Here is a 16,843-nt window from a genome sequence, read left to right on the forward strand (position 1 = left end):
CTACTAACTGTTCAGTTGCTCCTTCACCATGTCTTTTCCTAGAACATCATCCTCCCAACCGGCTCTTCTCTTTTCTCTCTTTGCTCCTGGTGGTCTCATCAGCTCCCATGGGCTCAATTATCAGCTCCATCCAGAAGACTCCCAAATAGGTACCCTCCCTGCCACATATACATATGTGTAGGTGTGTCTACCTGAGTCTTCTGGATATGTGTTTGTGTATATGTATATGTGTGTCATGTACAGACAGACATACACATTCCCAGTTTTTCTGAATTCAGTCCCACATTACTAACTGCTTAATGGGTAGTTCCGCATATCCATCCTCTTACTAACTTCCAAATTTCTGTTAAGGGTTGCACAATCCTTCTAGTCACCCAGGTTCCCAAATTCAGTCATCCTCCATTCTTGTTTTTCCCTCACCCCCAATCAGCTGACAAGCCTCACTGATTCTACCTCCACAGTGCCCCTCATATCATCTTCTCTCCACTCACACAGCCACTACCTTAGTCCAGGTCCTCATCACCTTTTGCCCTGGACTACTGTAATAGCCTAGTAGTCTCCCCAAATCTAGTCTCTCCAATCCACAAGCTTCCATACAGTTGCCAAACTGATATTCCTAAGGCACACATCTATGTCACTCTCCTGCTCAGTAAGCTCCAACAGCTTCCTCTTGCTTCTAGGATATAATACCAGTTCTTTCATTTGGCTTTCAAAGCCCTTCACAACCAGTCTCCAGTGTACTTACTCAGTCCTACTAAACACGACTCTCCTCCACACTTGCTGTTTCTCACACCCAATATGCCACCTAACATCTCTGTGCCTTGCACAGGCTGATCAATCACTCTTGTCTAGAATGAGCTCCCTCTTCTTCTCTAGCTCAGAGAAATGCTACCTGCCTTGGAAAGTCAGCTCAAGTGGAATACTCTGAACAGGGAGCTCTCCTAATCCTGTCCTTTGTTAATGCCCTCACTCAAGAAATTACTTTCTGTTTTGTATTCCATCTTTTAGTTCAGCCTGTTTCCCCTAATAGAATATAAATTCCTTGAGAGAAGGAATTTTTCTATTTTTGTCTTCGTATCCACAGGGCTCGGCACATAGGGGATACTTAATAACTGCTACACCTTGCTTTTGGAGCTCTGAACTGACTCAAACATGCTATAAAATGATTTTGGAATTATGTAAGAAAAGCCACCAAGCTGTTCATGACCTCTGATCAGGAAGTTGTAATCAGGCAGAGAGTCCAAAGAGGTCAATGACAGAAAGAAAGGCCTTCTATGTAACAAGTCATAGCAGCACTCCCACTGTGGCAGTAAAGAACTGGCTGGCTTAAAAAAAAAAAAAGTAGATGCCCATCAAAGGGGTAAATATATACTGTAATCTATTAATGAAATATTATACAGTAAGAAGCACTAATATGGAGAATTCAGAGAAATATACAAAGATTTCTATGACGTGATACAGGTGTGGGAAAAACAGGACCAGATGAACAATTTCACAACAATAATGTCAAGGTAAAAAAAACATTAAAAGGAAGCTGAACTCAATGGGTATAATGAAAAATCTTGGTTCTGAGAAGAGAATAAAATAGTTTTCTTCTCAGAAGGAAAGTGGATTGCAGAACACTGAACCGTGGGTATCAAATTTTGTGTACACAGGTTTTATCCATCACTTTGGTTTATTTTTCTTTGTTACAAGAGAGGGCTTAAGGAGGAGGAAGAAAGGGGATATAAAATGAGAAATGACTGTGATGCAGAGATAAAAATATAAAATTTCATTACCTGCAATTTAAGGAGCACATGCTTCCTTTAATTTTTTTTTTATAACAAAGCAAATTGAAAATATGTTAGTGCCATAAATACTTCTGGCTTAATAATTAGAACTTGTACCTTTCATAATACAAACATTCAGACAACTATTTACTGTATCCGAACATTCTTGATTTTAGTATTATGAGGTTCCTTTTAAGAAGGTCAATTTACTGAAGCAATAACACTTCAACAAAGTTGTTCAAGATCCCCCTACTCTGGTGATAGGTAGTACATATGAAAGTATGGCCACTTAGTCACAACTGTATGTGGCTTACCAAAATGCACGGACAAAATGTTGTGCAAAATTTTTCAAAAACTGCAATTTCAGTTCACATTTAATCCTTCAGTTTCTAATATATTGGAACATTTAATCCTCCAACTTAAAAAAAATAGTAAAAGCACCTTGCATGGAATCATAGAATATTAATGACAAAAGGAGTCAGGGAAACAGTCCCTTCATTTCACAAATGAGGATCTTAAACACTAGGTTATCTTATAGCTTTATTTAAGGATAAATCAGGGCTATGACTGTAGACAAGGCAACATTCACATACCACACTGAACTACTTCATTTTACCTTCTACTCCTAGCTCTGACATAGTGTGGGATGACTGCCAAGAAGCCACATTAACAAAAAAAAAGTAGCATGAGCTCGGAATTAAATAAGTTAATTAATTGCACTTAGTGGGAAGGTTTTTTTGATTGTTTTATTTTTACCTTAGCTATTGTGGCATAGCTGACAGGCTGACCTTGGAATCATCAAGACACAGGTTCAAGTCCCTCCTCTGACAGATACTGCCCTTGTAATCCCAGGCAAGTCACAACCTCTCAGCACCTAGGCATCTGAGATGGTCAACTGCAGAAGAGGTACCAACCTACAATTATCAGAAGGAATTTCCTTACCTGAGAGTTCCCTATGGGAATACAATCAATAGTCCAGTTCCTATCCCTAATTTAAGCAAATTGCACTTATTGGGCACAGTTTAATAGGATGGTGATGAATGTTATTGAATTCACAGAATATATACGAGGGAAGACAAGAAAAGAAAAAACAAAGACCATATGCTTTTACTAATTTACCCAAACTCCAAATAACACAGCTGCAGTCCAAAGTGTGACTCGGACAGTCAAGTCAGTCAAGACACAATCATTAAACGCGTATTACGTGCCAGGGACTATAAGCATAAGCGTTTAGAGATATACAGAAAAGATCAGTTCCTTACTTAAGATTTTAAAAATCTCATAAGAACACCACAAGCTAAAACAGTCCATTTGCCATTCACCGGCCGAGGACTCATCGCCGGTACCAATAATTTTTTTTTTTTTTTGCATTGATGTATCTGCATATAACTGATGCATCTGTGCTTTACATTACTGGCATAAACAAGGCTCCACAGAACACAAAAAGCAAACAAAAACACACACACACTCAAAAACCCAGGATGCCCTAGAGCGTCAACTCAGCCACTACACATGGTCCAGGATGGGAATGATAAGACCATTTTCTTTTTACATACCCAGGATCTACGAGGTACTCGCTGCACGCTTCCAGTCCCCGTCCCGGCCTTCAAGGACTACAGATCTCCCCCCTCCCCCAAAGTCTTTGAGAACTTCTCCCCCATCCCTGGCCATTTAAAAAATACAATATGCAAGTGGGGAAAATACGCTAAGCACAGACCACCCTTTCGGGGCCGCCGCCGCGGGAGGAGGGAGGTGGGTACCCATCTAGCTCTCGGGCTCCCGAGGTCCCGGGGCTGGAGGCGGTGGGGGGGCGGGGAGGAAAACGGTGGGGCAGCAGCGCGTCATCGCCCCCGGCCCCGTCCCCTCCCCCTCTGGGTCCTCCTCCCCGCCCCCTCCCCCTCCTGGCCCCCTTCACCCCGCTATTGTTCTCCGGATCCCCCGGCATCCTCTCCCCGGTCCCCAGGCGGGCCCCCTCCCCCCTCGCGGGGACGCGCGCCCCTCCCCCTCGCCGCCCCCTCCTCCTCCTTCCCCTCCCCCTCCGGAGGGGGTCACCGCGGCGGCGGCGGCGGCACAATAACATAAACACAGCCGTTACGACCGGAGGAGCCGCCCCCGGGCTCTGGGCCCGGCTCTGCACTCACCCAGGCAAGCGAAGCGCGCGCCGAAGGGAGGAAGGCCCCCGGGGTCGCCGCGGGGGCGGCCGAGGGGCAGGGGAGGACGGGACAGGCGTCCGAGCCCGAGCTCGAGCGGCTGGCTGGCCGGTCCACCGAGCTCGTCCGGGCTCGTCCGGGCTCCGGGCCGCGTCCTCCTGCCTCCACCGCTCGGCTAAGGAACAAGAGCGCCGGCCGTCACCGCGCACGCTTCCACGTCATCCCGCAGGGCCCCGCCCCCTGACCGCTCCCCCGCCCACGAAGGGGCGGGGCGATTCGGATCCCGGGGGGCGGGGCCAGCCGTAGCAAGAGCGAAGTGCGGGGAGGGCTGACCCAGGTGGCCGGAGAGGAGAGGCCGGGGAGAAGCAAAGGCGGATCTGAATAGGGGGAGGGGCAAAAAAGAAAGTATGAATGAGGGGCGTGGCCAGAGCTGGGCCCGATGGGGGCGGGGACTACGTTTTTGTAAATTTCCCGGCTGAGTGGCTGATACTGACAATTCACATTTAGATAGCATTTAATTAAGAAAGAATAAAGAGGAAAGGTAACGAATAATGTGCTGTCAGAAAGACTCGGTTCAAATTCCTCTTCTGACCTTGGTCTCGTCACTCAGCCTCCAGGTGCCTCGGGCAAATTCCTAGAATTTCTCTCCTAACTCACTACCAGAGGGAATTTGGGGAAAATCACTTGACCTCCCCGGCCTCGGTTTCCTCCTCTGTAACAGGTGGGGAACTGGTCTCTCCGCACTCCGGGGTCTCTGCCAAGAGTTTATCTTTAGTGCTAGCACGTCCAGGTGGAGATCTGAGGGAGTTCTTCCATGATGACAAAGCTGTAGATCCTTCTAGCATCCAAGTTTATTTTGTTTTTAAGGCAAAAACCAAAATATGCCTTTTCTTCTTGACCTCCAGGTCAGCTAGGTGGTAGGAGAGGAAACTGGTAAGTGGAAGGACTAAAACCCTGCTTTCCACTCAAAATACCATGCTGCTTCTCAGTGCCAAAGAAGCCAGCCTGAGGTAGAACTATAAAGCTGAAAAAGAACCTGTGTACCTACTGTGTGCCCACTTGTAAACCTTCGATTGGAGACTTCTTGCTGACCAGGCCCACCTCGCAGTCACCTCCCTCCCCCAATATTCATGTTTGTCTTAGTCGTTGTTGTGTGGAGTGTAGTGGAAAGAACACTAGCCGTTGAATTCAGGACACTTGGGTTTTATTCCTGCCTCTTCCATTTACTAGTTGGGTGACCTGGGGCAAGTCACTGAAGCTCCAGTACCTCACCTGTAAAATGAGAGTAAGAATATTTGCATTGCCTAACCCAATCACAAATGAAATGATATATAAAGGTATTTTGTAAAGCATAATCTATATGTCAGTAATCCATTCACTGTGGCAGCTAGGTGGTAAAGTGGATAGATCCCTGAACCTGAAGTCAGGAAGACCAGAGTTCAAATTTGACCTCAGATCCCTATTAGCTATGTGACTGAACAAATCCCTTAGCGCTGTTTGTTTCAGTTTCCTCATCTGTAAAATGAACTGGAGAAGGAAATGGCAAACCACTTCAGCATCTTTGCCAAAAAAACCCCAAAGAGTTGAAGATGACAACAAAAACAGCAAATATACTCATATGTCTATAAAACACCCCTTAGTGCTTTGTTAAGTGGTATATAAATGTCTGTTCATTTTAACAGCCTGGTACAGAGGAATGGCTATGTGGCCCTGGACAAGTCACTTAATCTCTGTTTCCTCTTTTATAAAAGAAAGGATGGGCTAGATAAAGGTCCTTTCTAGCTATAAATCTATGCTCCCATGACTTTCTATTAGCAAGGTGCTGGGAATACAAGAACAAAAGCCAAACAGGCCCTGCCATGAAGGAACTTCCATTCTACTGGGAAGAATTAACATATATACAGAAAGATTTGTACTAAGCAACACATCTTAGCTAGTATAATTTAGTAGATAAATCCTAGAACATTACTTGAGGCTCAGACAGATTAAATGAATTGTCCATCATTCACACTGCTAGTATATGTCAGAAGTGGAATTTGAATACAACTCTTCCTGACTCCAAGTCTAGTACTCTATAAGGTATGCAACAATTCAAGTCACTATCTAAATATGGATGTTAGAGTTGGAAAGGATAGAGAAGGCCAAATTTCTCGTTAAAACAATAACTGATATTTGGAGAATACTCAAAATGTGTGAAGTGCTTTAAACACTATCTCACTCAAGACTCATAGTACTGTGAAGCAGATAATATAGCTATCACTATCCCTACTTTATAGATAAGAATACTGAGGCAAAGAAAATTTGTGTGTCTTACCAAGAGTCACACAACTTATTTCTTGCTTATTAGTAAGAGTTGAACACACTCTTCCCAATGCCAAATGCAGCACTGTATATACATTCAACCACTCTGTCTTCTCAAAGTAACTAAATAATCTGTCTAAAGGCACCCAGCTCATTTTAGCTTGCTCTGGAATCCACTGGATTTTCTGATTCTTTTCTCACTGTTTGTCCCATTGTTATTACTTTCTTTTAAAAACAGAAATTCTCCCTTTCCTTTGAAGAAAAATAAAGATGACTTGAATATAGGAATATTTTTATTCTCTACCTTATTGTGATTCTCTTTTCTGGAGAGTTTACAAGTCATTGGTGTCTTGACTACACTTCAAGATAAACTTGCTGATTTATACAGAGCTGTCTATCTCCCGGTTTCTGAGGAAATGAACAGCTCTGCCTTATCAAACATGTATAGCTACCAAGTTATACACAACTATACACATGTACACATAGGCTTCTCCTTACACCTATGCCCAGACCATTGTTGGGGTCACCATTTGTCAAAATCAGTTCTTTCTTAAAGTACACATCACTACTTATATCACCCTGCATTCACACGCATTGCTACCAACAAGTGAGTCTTTTATTTTAACTTTTTTTTTTTAAAGCACAAAAACTACAAAGTCTTTTGATTGTGAATGTACATTTTAGGGGGACAGGTTGTGTGTAGTTTTCACTTTTATAGAAACAAAAGAATTATGAAAAAGGAAGGCTAATTTCAAGGAGGATAAAGCTGAGAAAGCACAGAGGAATGCTTTGTAAAGATGGTAGATAAAAGGTAGATTGTTTTGGTACTTGTGGTCCTGGTGTACAACTCTTAACCATTCACACCCTGCTTCCCAAGTGATCCAGGTAGACTGAAGAGTGCCGAAGAAAGGGGAGAGAAGGAGTGAGAGTGAGGAGAGAGAGAGAGAGAGAGAGAGAGAGAGAGAGAGAGAGACAGAGAGACAGAGAGAGACAGAGAGAGACAGAGAGAGAGAGAGAGAGAGAGAGAGAGAGAGAGAGAGAGAGAGATGGTTTTTGCTTTCTGTGACTACATATACCCAGCTACTCAAACCTCTTTCAAGAGATATGATATGAGCCAGACTCCATGCTAAGTACAAGGAATGCAAATATAAAGGTACAACAACCCCTACCCTCAAGGAGTTTAAATTGTAATGGAAGAAAACACATATAGAGTAGTGGTGAAGAGGGAAGGGAGTTCTGATATAAGGAATCATGGGAATGGATTGATACATACGGCAGCTCCCTTTTTAGAAGTAAGAGCAATTAATAGATTTAGGGTCAGAGAACCTGAGTTCAGATTTTGACTAACTTTTTACTTGTATAATGTTGGGTAAATTACTTCCTTTCTCTGGGATTCCATTTCCTCACCTGTAAAATGAGGTAAATAGTCTTTATTCTTGAAAGCCTCTTGTAGTTCTAGATTCTATGATGCTATGACTCGGCCAGCTTCCTCAATATATCCCATACTTGGTTACACAGTTTTCCTCTACTCCATCACCTCTTATTATCCTTAAGATTTCAACATCTATACTGATGATCCTCCCATCTATTTAACTTTACAACTCTTCCACTGCCTGCATTCCAATGACTTAATTCTCAAATTCACTTTAGCTATCATATGCTTGATCAAATCCTGGACCTTGCCATCAGTTTGAATTGCCTGTGCCTCCAAGGTTTTGAATTCTGAAATTATTCTCTTTGACCAAACCCGTCTATCCTTCTACTCCTCCCATTCTCTTACTTCTCCTGAATCTACCCTTTACCACTTATGGTGACCTCCAATTCCCCAAGACCTCCCTATTCTTACCCCTCATCAAAATCAGTTTCTGGTCTCACTTATGAAACTAAGCTGATGCTTTAGCCCCATCTCAACCCATCCTCCATGAAATGCATGCCAGTGATACTATAATTATTTTGGTATGTACAGAAACAATGCAGAGTGGTTGACTGTCACCAGTAACAGTGAACTTATGACCTGGGTTTTTAAATATGCCATGCAGCTGCCCCAGGCTGCTGGTTGACACTTCCTAGGGTATTTGTAGCTATTACTAACAAAGGAAGCTTCTGTGTACTAATTGGATTGTTCAGTGTTCAGGCTCCTTGTGATACTGTTTAATTTGTTCCCTACTAACAGTGATCTAGGGCAAGTGCCTAGCCTTATCTCCTCAGCTATTTATTAGTTGTTACTGACATAAGTCTAATTATTTGGTTCTATTTTGCTTTATAGTTATTCGTGTACATGTTGGGACCAATTACAAAACTATAAACCCCTTATGGATAGGAGCCGTGCCTTAATGTTTTCTCTCCCTCCATGCCTAACATGGTGGTCTGTACATCATAGACCTCCCCACTCAACGCTTATGAAAGTAGAGAGGTAAAGTGATACAGAAAATGCACACTAGTTCTGGAGTTGGAGGTCCCGGGTTCAAATTCTGCCTGTGATATTCACTATCTCTTTGACATTGGAAACTTAGCATTTCTGAATCTCAGGTTCTTCATCTTTGTCTCACTGTTTCTGTGTGTGTGTGTGTGTGCGTGTGTGTGTGTGTGTGTGTGTGTGTGTGTGAGAGAGAGAGAGAGAGAGAGAGAGAATAGTAGGGTAGTAGCTGTAATACCAATTTGACTGGATTATGGAAAGTATTAACTGAATTAACATATACAAACTTCAAAATAGACTTCATCTATTATTTTTATTGATGGAGGAGAGAGAGGTCAATGGAAATGGGCTCTGGACCTCAAATATCCGCTTGTCTCCTGGCAAGAGAAAATGGGTGGTAGGAAGAAGAGGCAGGAAGGATGGACAGGAGTATGGAAGAAAATCTAGAAAACAGAAACAGCAGGATTTGCTACACTCTGCTTGAGCTAGATAGGCTCATGATCCCAGTGGATGCATCTGGTAGGAGCTAATGATGCTCAAATCATAGGGTCCTCAAATATCAACAGTTCTAAAAACAGTCTTTTCCTAGTTGCAGCCAGACCAGCCCCAACTCAACCTCTACCAGAGAGTGGGAGGTGGGAAAGATGACTTCTGAAGGAGAAAAAATATAGACAGTTTAGTCCCTATTGATCTCTTTCCCTCTCTTTTCTCCACCTCTCATCCCATCTAGATATGCTGAAATAACTAAAAGCAGGTTAAGTTTACCTTCAGGGCTATCCTTCCAAGTAAGCACAATGCCATGTTGGGGCAATGGTAAATTCCCAGATTCTTCCATCTGTTCCCTGATGTCACAAATTCCTTTAATAAGAGACAAATCCCTTTATTCCACATAGAGAGACCCAAGGTTTAAAATACAAATAAGTGAGATTCATATAGGGCTGTAAAGTTGGCAAAATGCTTTTCATTCATTATCTGATTTAAGCTTCACAACAATCCCACAAGTATTACTGCTAACTATTAAGCTTACTTTATAAATTAGGTAATAGGCTCAAGGCTGTCAAGTATTTCCATGGTCATATAGCTAGGAGAAATTGGAGGTAGGATTCCAACCCAGGTCTTCCAAACATTAAGTCTAAAACCTGATCTGCTATACTATGTTCCTTCTAAATATGCCTAGAAAAGGGAATCATGTAGAATAAGTAGTATTAGAACCTTTTTTGATTGGGTGGGAGAGAAAGTTAGAGAGTAGACCAGGAGGGAGTCACAGATAAAGGAAAGAGGGCACCCAAGACAAACTTTATATGCTTTATAATTATGCCTAGAGTCAGGTCAACTACCCTCAGCTATGTGCAGATTAACAGAACTGTGCCAGGGGCATTCATTCAGGTTAATTTGGTCTGCAATTACCTAAACAGAAGAAGAAGGTGGAGGTAACCAATGCCCTCACCACTGCAATTGAACGTATGGCTCAGATTATTTTCCAGAGAAAGAAAAGATAATAGCCTTCAAATGAAAAAGAGAGAATTTATCTGGAAACCTAGAATTGATTGAAAGTGTATTTGGTCCCATAGAACTAGAGCTTAAAGAGACTTTAGAAACCCTCTAGTTAAAACCCCTTATTTGACAAAGGACGAAATCGAGGTACAGGGAGGTCAAATGATATGCCCAAGTTCACATAGGTAATAAGCATCTGAAACAAAATTTGAATCCAAGTCCTCTGACCCCAGAATGAGTGGCCTTCCCTTGCACTAATCTGATCTCTTTGTTGATGGTGCGGTACCCTTCTCTGTGCACAGGGAGAAGTGACTTCCCGTTCTATCACCTGCAAAGCAGCGCAGCTCACCTGTTCTATGCCTTTCATCAGAGAAACCCCTCCATACGCTTCTCCATCTGTGCAAATCTTACCCATTCTTCAATGTCTTTCTCCTCCCAGAAGCCTTCCTTGATTATTCTTGCCCTTATTAAAATCAGCCTTCTCTTAACTTCAGTACTCCTTATAATTTCTATCATGCAATATAGGAGTTAAATGTAAACCCAAGTTACTTATTATTTCCTTTTATGTTAGAGCCATCTTCTCAATTATATTGTAAGTTCCTTGGGGGCAAGGATCATATCTCTTATAGCACCAGTACAGTACCAGCTGTGGAGTCAATTAGTACTAGCTAAGTATTTTTCAGCACATGAAGAAGGGCAAGGATTACAGGACCAAGGCAAGTCAGCATATCTTAATATGAGTATTTAAATCAGAAAGCTGAAAATGAGATCGTTTAACCCAGGAGTTCTTAACCCTTGTTTTGTGAGTGTCACAGACCTCTTTGGAAGTCTAACGAAGCCTAGAGCCCTTCTCAAAAAAATGTTCTGGAAATGCATAAAATAAATACATAGGGTTTAAAAGGAAACTCATTGTATTGAAGTAAAGGTCTATTTTCCCCCATGCAAGTTCACAGACCATTACAAAATTTGTCTTGGACCCACAAGTTAAAGATCCTTAATCTTGTACAACTCTTCTTTTGATGGACAAGGAAACTAAAGCCCAGAAAGATTTAATGACTTGTATAACATTGGGCAGTAGCAGAAATAGCTCTAGAATCCAAGTATGACTCAATCAATCAACCAAGAAATACTTATTAAGTGTTTACTGTGTGCCAGGTACTCAATGTGCTAAGCAGTGAAGGTACAGATACAATAAATGGTATGATCCCTACTACCAAGGAGCTTACATTATGATATTCTGCCACTCCGTTGTTGTGCGTACCTCCTAATAGAGCATACTGCCAGAGAACACAAATCATGTGTCCCCTACATGTTTCATAAAGGGGCTAGAGAAGGTAGTCACAAGGAGAATAGTGGCTAATGTATCATGGAACTCTTATGAACCATAAAATAAAACATAAATGTAAAAAAATGCCATGTCTCTCTTGAAGTCATTTGACATTTATTTGTCTATATACGTTTCCCTAGTAACATTTAAGCTCCTTGAGGTGAAAGATTTCTTTTTCTTTTTAAACTCCCAGTACGTGGTGCATAGAAAGTACTTAATAAATAAATGTTTGCTGAATTGTATTATTATTATTTCTATTACCTCAAGGGGAATGTTATTTAATATTTTGTGTGTGTATAATACATATATATGATTTTGTTAAATATAAAAATAAAATCACATCATCATCTCCAAAAGGAGGAGGATGTATTCATTAAGGTCTGTGACATGTTTTTGTGTGTCCTGATTCATTGCAAATGCTTGAAAAATGGATCATTAAAAAATATCTGAAAAATGTGTTAGAATGAATGGCTTTATTAAGAAGAGTTATTTGCAGAATGAAGGAAAATAGGGAGAAGAGTTGCTGAGACATTTAAGTCAAAGAATTGGCAGCATCTTTATGAAACAAAAGAGTCTGAAATCATGTAAATGGGTTTCTTTTCTTTGGAATTATTTATCTTTAGGGGTAGGCAGAAGAAGCAAATAAATGATGTTGAGAGTGACAAGCTATTTGAGGATGGAATATCAAAGAGAAAATAATGAATCACACTTAAGATGCTTTTCCCACTTGTCAATAACCTTTTATTTTTCTTCCCCCTAACAGTTTACATTCTTTTGTCTCCCATTTCAGATAAATGCTCACTTGAATTATACTGTGCCTTGTCCAAAGTTACTCACAGTAACCATGTTCCTCAAGACAGCCAGGAATGTGTCATTTTACCCTCAAGACAAATGAATCCAATACATATTGCAAACCTAATGGTGCATTTGGAGAAGCAGGTCGTGGTGGTGAGAATAACCCATCTGTCCTTTTAACCCCAAACCACCAGATGTCGCTAGTGCAGACCACATGCCATGTTCGCAAGCTCGCACTGTGAGCTGGCTGATGTGCTAAATCATTGTTATTGCAAAGCTGTGCTTCTCAGAGAGCTGTTACAAATGACAAAGAAAACATCCCTGACTCTACAGAGCAGTCTCCCTTCATCTTCCATTTTGGAGGGGGAAATGTGCTCTCTTTTTTTGGTCTTATTTCATCATTCCTGGAATCCACCATCCTTTCCCATCAGCAGGAAGGAACACTATCTCTCCCTGTTGGTGCTTTCCATTAAACCAGTGTCTCTGAAAACCTGCCGTGGCTAAGTGACCCTATGACCTTGAAAAAATAAGCGGAGGGCAGTGAGGTAGTGGTCTTTAAAAAAAAATGTCTTACAAAGCAGTGATTTGGTGATCCTCAAAGAAATGGAACTATTAATAGGCTAACCCTATGGAAATGGCTGGTCTGTACAGAGAACTAAAGTACTTCATGTACTTACTATGTGCTTTTGTAACTGAAAGATCTGAGTCCTTGGTTTCTTGACAAATAAAGAAGGTTCTTCTGTTGTATTGAAGGACAAATTCAAATGAGAGATTTTCTTTCTCAAGGGACCATAAATCACTGTTTCATTTATTAATAATAATAATAATAGCTTTTATTTAAAACTAATTTTATTGATATTTCTTATTTTTAGAACACCTTAATTTCTAAATATTCCTTTCCTTTCCAGTTAACTAACCCTCTAATAAAGAGGGAGAAAAGATCAATTCAACAAAACTAACCAATACATCAGCCACATCTAATAATAGATATAATATTATACATCCATAATTCTCCACCTCTGCAAAGAAGGACAAGAGGTGCCTTTTTATGTCTTCTTTCGGTATAGGCTTGATCGTTATATTCAAGATTTTTTGTTTGTTCTTGTCATTTATGTTTTTGTAGTCATTGTACATATTGCTTTTCTAGTTCCATTTACTTCATCTTCCTTCAGTTACAAATTTTCTCATGCTCCTCTGAATTCCTCCTGTTAGTCATTTCGTATGACACAGTAATATTATACGAACTGTATGTGTCCCGACTTGTGGATCCATTTCCCAATCCACAGGCATCTACTCTCTTTTCACTTCTTCATTACTTCAAAAATTGGTTCTGTAATATTTTGGCATCTTGTCTTTCTGCTGTATGAGCTTAGGTGAGCCAAGATCTGTGGGTCAGAATAACTAGATGCAAGGTCTCATTTGAGCTGTAATTATTCAAGAGAAGTACTTCTCCACCTGTTATTATCCCTGTTGTAAGGCTGAGGTATCTAAGTCTCAGAGAGATTAAGTGGTATAGCTCTGCCACAGGACTCATAGGTAAGAGAGGCAGGCCTTGAAAACAGGTCTTTACTGATTCCAACTTTGGCACTCTATCCCCTGTATCATAATGTGGTCATGTATTGGACCAAGAGGTTTGATTTGGTTGTTGTTAACTTTCTTTAAATATTGAACTGTGTTACAGTGGAGAGAGCTAATGGTTCTGCTGTCAGAGGAACTGGGTTCAAATTTGACCTCTGATGATTACTACCTAGGTACTGTGTGGAACTTCCATGGGCCTTGGTTTCCTTTTCTGTAACATGAGGGGATTGAACTAGATACCCTCTGAGGTCCCTTCCAGATTTAGATCTATGATCTTATAACCCAAGCTTTTCTGTCTCTACACTTAAATCATTCCTAATTTAGATTTAAATATTGGTTGGTTGTTGCGCTTCATTCTCAAAGGATCAAAATGCCATTGCCATTACTTTAAATATATATGCCTAACAAAAGTTTTAATTAGCCAGGACCAGAAGCCTGAAGAAAGAACGTCATCAATTATACTTGTACCATTTAGCATATTTCCTGATGTTTCCATTGCCTGCCCCCCAAAGGGGCACATTGTGCTTGGATGATAAAGATCGAGGACAACATAGACAAGGCAACGTAAGCCATGCTCTCCCTTTCCTCGAGTAGCTTGACAATAAGCTATTCACGCATTCAAATGAGAAACTCCTTCTGATCAGGTTAGAACTATTCATCTGGCTCCAGTGCACATCTGCTCCTTTTTGTGCCTTCTCTGCCCACCTCACCCAGGAGCGCTGAATGGACTGGATTTGTCAATTCTTTCAACAGCCATTATCGAGTGAAGCACTGAGAGGCAGGTGGTGCGCTACAATCTGGTCATGTCCTGTCAGTCAAACCACAGACAACATTGGCTTCACAATGCTGAGAGGTTCAGAAGAGCTACAAAAGCCCCACACGGAGATAAAATTCTCAAAAATAAAGGGACAGGAAGAAATTTAAATGACAATAGATTTCACCTGACTGGAGCCCCAGAGATAAAGCCTGTGAGCTGGGAGCAGGGAAATAGGGCTAGGACGTTAGTGCCTTCAGGTTGGTTGGTGGTGATGTTTCATCTTCGAAAATGTCACCAGACTAATTAGGTAGTTCCTAGCTAGAATGTTTATTACATTTAATTTGATGCGTGATGCCCAACAGGTATCGTTCATTTATGTAAGAATTGTGACCTCCAGCTAAGGATGAAGAGAAGTGGAAGTGAAGGAACAATCACATTAAACTGCTCTGCTAATCTGAAAAAAATTAGAAGGAACAGAAGGAAGCTGTATTGAGGCTTAGTCTATGTCTGCTCTGTTGAAATAGAATCACAGAATGCTAAAGATAGAAGCAGCCTTAGAAATTATAAGATCAGAGATTTAAGACCAGAAGGGACATCAGAGGCTATCTAGTCCAATTTGCTTATTTTGTAGCTGAGGAAACAGTCCTAAGGCATGATTTGTCCAAGATCAGATAATTAATAAGGAGCAGAACTAGGATTCAGTCCCTGTGATTTCAAATCCAGCACTTTTTCTGCTGTAGCATGCATATATTCATTATATATAACTTTTTATTTAAAAAAAAGTTTTACATTCCCTTCATTTCCATATGGATCACTCTCCCATCCATTGTAACAGATAATAAAACAGAAAGAGAAAAAAGCAGTTCAGCAAAACTAATCAACACAACAGTCATCTCTGACACTATATGTAATATTCCACACTTAATAGTCTCTCAGCTTTGCAAAGAATGGAGAGACATTTTTTTCATTTCTCTAAGACCAAGTTGAGCTATTATAAATATACAATATCCATTTTGGTTATTGGTTTTTCCATTTTCCTAGGCATTGAGTATGCTTATTTTGTTCTGTATCAGTTCATATGTCTTCCTATACTTCTGTGAAATCTTTGTTTTTTTTTTAATTTTAGGGACCTAATATTCAGTTATTTATGCCCTACAGTTTGTCAGTCATCCCCTTATCAGTGGGCATCCACTTTGCTTACAGATCTTCAGTACAACAAAAAGTACTGCCATCAATATTTTGGTGTATATGGGACCATTTTTTTTTTCCCTTTGTCTTCATTAGGGTATATGCCTAGCAATGAGATCAAAGAGTCAAAGGATATAGACACATTAGCTCCTTTTTTAAAGCATCATTCCAAATGTCTTTCTCCTATGGATCATTCCACAAATATATTGATGAATCAATAATGTATTAATGCACCTGTCATGCCACAGTTCCCTTAACACTGATTATTCTTATATTTTGTCACTTTTGCCCAATTGATTGCTAGGTATGAGATGAAATCTCAGAATTGTTTTGATTTGCATTTCTCTTATCATTAGTGATTTGGAACAATCTTTTCTGTAGTTATTAATAGTTGAGAGCTATTCATCTGATTCTCACAGGGAGGAATTGGTTGCTGGGGTGTAAGTGATGGGAAGCCTGGAATGAACTAAACACTTACTTTTAGAGTTTGTGATGGAGAAATGGAAATCCTGGTATAGTCCAACATTCACCCTGGATTTGGAGAAAGTGGATTTCAAAGTGTTTAGATAAAAGATAAGTAGGATCTCATGCTACAGCAGAAGTCAGCATAAGAGGGATAAGGTATGCTCATTGATGAAATTCTGAAGACACAAAGGGAAAAAATTTCAGTGAGAAGGAAAAATGGGATTTGTCTAAAGGAACCTAGTTGGATTATAGGAAACCCACTAACCAACATATTTTTTAAAGAAATATGTAAAATATGGAAGCAAGATCAGGTAGCCAAGGATGAATTGAGTGTGACATGATCCATACCTCCTTCCCTGTTTCCTCCCTTCCCTCTACCAAAAAAAAAATAAAAAGGTGTCAGGAACGCTAAAATTCAGGTTGAATTGAGTCAGGAAAGGGAAAGTAATGGCAGTAAAATGGGTTTTTAAAAAGTTATATTTGGATTAAAAGGAGAATCAAAGAAGGACTAAGATCTTTGTTTGGGAGAGGATCACATAATGATAACTGATAACAGAGAGTAGGGCAGACCTGGCTTTGCTTCTAGTTTGCTTCCCAAAATGA

General features: G+C 40.6%; 1 protein-coding gene across 4 annotated transcripts in view; it reads right to left on the reverse strand.

Moving 5' to 3' along the window:
- The window catches only part of MAPK8 (mitogen-activated protein kinase 8), a 128,716-nt gene extending 124,671 nt beyond the window's left edge, over positions 1–4,045 (reverse strand). For all 4 annotated transcript variants that reach the window (XM_072627685.1, XM_072627690.1, XM_072627686.1 and 1 more), the window contains exon 1: positions 3,911–4,045. The gene's annotated coding sequence lies outside the window, so the exon portion shown is untranslated. The remainder of the gene's footprint in view (positions 1–3,910) is intronic.
- Positions 4,046–16,843: the final 12,798 nt, after the last annotated feature.

The sequence above is a fragment of the Notamacropus eugenii genome, chromosome 1, assembly GCF_028372415.1.
Source record: "Notamacropus eugenii isolate mMacEug1 chromosome 1, mMacEug1.pri_v2, whole genome shotgun sequence".
NCBI lineage: Eukaryota > Metazoa > Chordata > Mammalia > Diprotodontia > Macropodidae > Notamacropus > Notamacropus eugenii.